We start from the raw sequence: 6,000 nt of genomic DNA on the forward strand, positions 1-6,000 counted from the left end.
ACCTTTTCATATTTATGTCCTGTTCACCTTCAGGATCAAAATCAAGATAAACTTTATTGTCCTTAAGGGCCAATTGTTTTGCAGCCACCAAAGAACAAGTGCAAACACAATATACAGAAGTAACTACAACATTCATGTCACAGCCAGAATACAAACATAGGCTGCTATAAGTCCTTTTTGAATTAATGAGCACTAACGGGGACAAATGGACATTTGTATTGCTTTGCATCACACTTTACCTCCATGTATCTGTGGGCAGCAACCTGTAATTAGAGGAAAGAGGGTGACATGGGTCAGAAGGTTAGCTTTAGCCCTCCTTGTCTATCGAGTTCTGTAGAGTCTGCAAGACTTACCCCTGCAGTTTTGCTCCACGTCTTTAAAATACCGTTTAGTATGTGCCTATTTTTCACAATGAGGGACTCAAACCAGCAGGTAAACGAAAATGTTAAAACGGACTCGATAAAACAGGACTAACATTTTCATTAAAAGGGTGTCAAGATGAAAACTTTGCTACTTGAAGAAAAATACAACCATTGGTGAGCCTCAGCAGACTGCATCCGTATTAGCCTGAAAGGTCAAAAGTGGAGCACTCTTCATTCATTGTCTGGAAATAGAAAGAGTTTGGCACTGCAAGCCTCCCAGGATGTGTTCATGGAGATCCACTGATGGGCTGGAGGAGGACAATATTTCAGAGCAAAGACCAAACAAGTACAAGGTTCTCTGGTAAGATTGAACCAGAATGTAACTTATTGTCTTTCATTTTGAACATCTTAGGATCTCAAATTTGTGGGTTCAGTTCCAGTTTCCTATACCCATATACTGATACATGTTGAAGTGCCTTTAGGCAACGCCCCTAACCCCTGACGTGTGTCGGTGTACGGAACATGTTCAGACAAATTACCATTGTGTGTGCAACAGAATGATTTATTTAAAACTTATCTCCATGTGTAAGAGCAAAGTCCAGATCCAAATCCCACTGAGATTCTATAGCAAGACGTGAAAAGGGCTCTCAAAAGGGTTGAGCTACGTCACAAAAGCCTAGCTGCTGTAACTACAGCCAAATGTACAAATGTCTTGACTCAAAACGCTTGCCACTCTTTTCAAATTTCCACTGAACATTTTTTTATTCACGCATACATGCAGGCTTTTGTGACTCTCCAGCGAACCTATCTGTCAGAAGAAGTTGCAAGCTCAAAGACACGACACACCTGCATCCTGGCTGCAAGACGGACCGGGCGGGCTCGTCATAAATCAAGATGATAAATCCTGATCATAAGTCAGTCAGGCTGTCATTAGAAGCAGCAGGCGGAGAGACATGCCCTCGGACTACAGGGACGCTGGTGACACTCGTCACCTTCACGTGTCACCCTGCTGAGACACACACACAAAGATTTCTCTCTCCACTCGCCATCTCGTCCTTCACGTAACTTGCACCAAGGACATACCCCGACCCCTCAGCCAATAAGTGACAAAGAGGAAAAACAAACAAAAAACATATATTAAGCAACACCTTACATGTGTCTCACTTTAAAAGTGAGTCCGAGCAACAAAAAAGAAAAAGAAAACAGGATCTGTTGTCACGAGTTTTCAAGTGAATTTCCTTGCTGTGAGAAGTGGCTGCAGCTATTAGCCTGGGCCGACCCTCATTAAGAGATTATAAGCGATTCCTCCCAATGAGCTATTTACCTAATTAAAACTCAAACCCTTGTCTCGTGTTGCCCAAATGAATGTCTGGTAAACCCACCGCGTTCACTGAGGAAACGACAAACCCTGGCCGCCGCGCTCGCCAGGGTGAGTCGGAGACGGAGGGCTACAACACACTCGGAGAGGCGAGTGTTTGACAGACCTGGTCCTTGTGTCGCTTGTCACGCACATTTGATATTTTGATAGCTCCCCGTCTTTTCCCATTAGCCCCTGGGGTCCCAAAACCATTTTAGATGTTTATCGCCAAAGCGCTGGGGGTTAATTTCGTGTCTCGTCAGGAGCGCCGGCAAAGAGCTGTATCGCGCTGTCAGCCGCGGCGGCCGAGAACCGCAATCGGCCGGGCTTATCACGCCGAGTTGTGTTACACTGACTGACACATGACAATGACCCTGGCGACTCTCCCAGGGCTGATAGCATCTGGGCTTTCTTTTTCGAAACTCTCTCATTCTTTCCCACCTCCATCCCACCCCACCATCTCCTCCCTCGCCCTCCATCTTTCTCTGTGTCTGCAGGCGGTGGAGAAATTGGGACTTTTGTCTCTTGGGATGTGGGCAGAGGAAGAGGGCGTCTTTGAAAGAGTGCACTGCTCGCCGCCGCGCACGCAGAGCACACGCAGAGATAAAAGCTCGGTGGGTGCGCCCCCGAAATATGAAGTAATTCGGGTTGTGTGTCCATGTGTGATTAATATGCATCCCTATCTGTGGCGATCCAGTGTTATCGGTGGCATAAAAAAAAAAAAAAGATATATATAGATATATATATTGGTTTCACTGTTTGGTGTTGAACTGCATGATGCCAGAAGGCATGCTGCTCAATAATCGCTTAAAAACATGCAACACTGTTTCACAGACTTCAAACCAGCGTCTATCCGCATGCTGAGTGCATGCAGGTGGCACATATAAGGACATGCACATATATATGTAGATATATATATGCAAGCACATAAGTTTAAAAGAATTGTCAGTCAATTCCAGGATTTTGCTTTGTTCTCCTCCTTTGATATTAGCTCCTTTTTCAGCAGTGACTGGCAGTGAGGTGGAGTGTCTGTTGTTATTCCCACATACAGTATCGTTCTCATGAAGCAACAAAATTCAGACCAAAACTATTCAGGCTCCTGGCAGATTGAGATTCGAAGTGATCTTTTGCTTTTACAAACACGTTTCCTCTGAATGGAAGTGTGAGGTTTTGGCAGAATGCTGTCCAGAACTTTTAACTTGTTGTAATGCTAAAAAAAAAAAAGTATTTTCCATCAACAACTGACAAGAGTGTAACCTTATTTTTGTTTATTTTTTCATAAATATATATATAAATGCCACTTTGCGTTGTGTCAAAATCTTGAAAGATTCCAGAGTCATTTCCTTCTTGCTCAAAAGGAGCGTGAATATGTTTGGGAAAATGTTAAATGTCCTCCATTTATGTAGCGCTTTATCAAGTTTGGGGACTTCAAAGCTTTTCACGTGACAATTAGTCATTCGCCCATGCATACACACATTCACACACTAATGGCGGCAAGCTACATTGTAGCCACAGCTGCCGAGGAACAGGCCGTCACTACCAATCAGTCGGCTTGTCTTTTTGATTGGGTTTTTATTTGATCCACTCCAGGGTGTCTGAGCCCAACCAGACGATTATGCGTTATTGCGTTGCGTTGTGCTACGTGACCTACTTAGTTTGGCACAATTTCTGAGAAGAAGACAAAGACCGGTCACTGCTCAATATGAGGTGGAAGCTAAATGTCATGAGCACATAGGCTTTTGATGACAAGCTAAAAATCACATCGCCATCTAGTGGCCTGGCAGGACAACTCTAGCTGACTTAAGGTGTCTTGGCAGTATCGTCTAAAAGTGGAGCTCCCCCCCTCACCCCCAATCAACATCTGAAAAAAACTGCGATTTTGTGTAAAATTATCCTAAGATGCTAAGTGAAGATGGAAGTGGTACCCCACACAGCGTTTAGTGACCATGGAGACTCTATATGAAGACCAGTTGAGACACAGCGTTGACTCGAGCGTTCCTCAGGCCTGGCCCTCTGCTGCTTGGTGGTGAACTCATGTGGCAGCAGCTGTTATAGTTTTGTCATTAAATATGAAATGGCAACTACACACTTCTTGACCCTTTCCACTGAGTGTCCAACTGGTTTCACCACAAATCTCATGAAGTCTTGTGGAGTCAGTGCAACTCAGAGCTGCTTTAGATTACAGCAGAGGAACAAAAGCTCCTGAATATCAACTCTGTCAGTGAATTTATTCAGAATTGATCAACATGTACATATCAATATCTAAAACAGATCCATGTAGCAGAAGCTTAGTTGAGTCATCCTGTTCTATACCAACACTAAATGTTTAGCAGTCAGCAGTGATGCCTCTGCGGATGTTTGTTCAAGTGAAGAAAGCAAAAAGTGTGTGTCTGTGTTCATTGGCACGCGCGCGCGTGTGTGTGTGTGTGTGTGTGATTCTTTGGGCGCCAGCCATGTCAATCAGCCCCCCTGCAGCGCCACTGCCCTTCACACTTCTGTTTATCTACTGCTGGTGAGGACTGGCAAGACTGATAAGAGTACATCACTCCCCGTCTCCCGCGCTCTCTCCCCGTCCCCCCCGTCTGTCTCCGTTGCGCGCATTAAGCACAAAATGCGCAGACCGTTAGCCGCCGCTTTCAGCCCGGTTCACCCGGAATGCGTTCCAGCCCGCTTACGGAGAGCACTGCGCCGACTGAAGCCTGACCCCGTCGCCGGTGGGCCCTTGATGTTCCCGGTTGCCCTTTGAATCCCAAAGCGTGTTCTGCAAAATCAAAACTTAAATCTGTGTTCATTGAGGATTTTTTTTATTTTTTATTTTTTCATCTTGCCTCCAGTGGAGGGCTTGTGTGGATTTTTCAGAGAAAATTGTTGAAATCGTTCATCTTAGGGTCAGGGAGAGCCAGGTTTGTCCTTTTTTCCCACCAATTTGCTTAATTAATCTGTATGGGAGCTTGAATTGTTTCATAAAGCTCCGTGTATCATAATGAAGGATCATAAAAAACGTTTTCACCATGAAAACTCGTCAGTGGCAACGTCAATCAGGTTGTGCAAAGGCTTATCTTTCCAACTGTCACCGAAAATATTCCTTCATTCCGACTGATGCTGCGCTCTCAATTCCGATGCCATTTTCTTTATTTTTTTTCTTTGCGTGGTCATTCGTACTACCAATGACACCCGACTGCAGCCAGGCTTCTGTGTGAACGACCTCAAAGCGACTCGGATGCAAAGAAGACGAATGTTGACGAAGTCGGGAAGCAGCTTGTGGACCAATGTTAAAACGGGAGAAGACAGTATTGTCACAAGATCGTAACAACACGGAAAGAAGCTAAATGAAAAGAAGCACTGAATTCAATCTCTGTTGAAGTTTGGATGAGCAGTCGGAGACGAGTGATCTGAGTGTGATGCGACGTGCGTTGACGACGGTGACGTAAAAGTCTGATAAAACGCGACACAAGACTGGAGACTATAAAAACAATCCGATACGCGTCTGAATCATTTCCTGATACGGAAGTGGCACGGATCAGAATTTTTTTGTGTGTTTTTGGGTGAAAAACTGTTCAAACTGTCATGGAAAAAGTCAGATTTAGGTCGCATTTGGGTGACAAAATACAACAATAAAAAGATCAGGGTCACATGAACGTCGCCCAACTGCACATTTACCTAGAGACTGTCCACTTTAACTGCAGCCCTGGTTAGGTCTGTCAGCCATGATGTCACCTGGAACGAGGACGCCAAGACGAGCTTATTGGCATGGATGCGAGTCCGTGGATGTGCCGGGTGTTTCAGGAGTTTGCACGGAGGCGTGCATGTGTGTGTGTGTGTGTGTGTGTGTGTGTGTGTGTGTGTGGTGTGTGTGTGTGTGTGTGTGTGTGTGTTTGTGTGTGTCCTCACTCAGTCAGCCAGCTGAGTCTGCAGTCAGTTTACGTTTGACTGCGGGGCAAAAGCTCGAGCAAGAAATGAATTCTGACTCGCCGAGCGCCTCACATAAATTCCCTTTCTCATATCCCGACACAAAAAGACAACATATCTGCATTGCATTAGCCCTGGGACTCCTTTCTCATTCTGATGATGATTTAGGGATGCTGAGGTCTCTTCATGAACGACAGAAGCTGAGCTGGAGAGAAGAAGAAACAGGGAGGAAGAGGAGGAGAGACGATCAGACCAAATGGCTTTGGTTAGGCCTTTTGAAGGAAGAGATTGAAATTATGCTCAAGTTATATTTAGGTTGAGCAAGAAATACAGGGAAACAAAATCTATTGAATGACATTGTCCCAAGAAAAT

This window comes from Poeciliopsis prolifica, unplaced genomic scaffold, assembly GCF_027474105.1.
Source record: "Poeciliopsis prolifica strain line A6 unplaced genomic scaffold, Auburn_PproV2 SCAFFOLD017, whole genome shotgun sequence".
NCBI classification, from domain to species: Eukaryota; Metazoa; Chordata; class Actinopteri; order Cyprinodontiformes; family Poeciliidae; genus Poeciliopsis; species Poeciliopsis prolifica.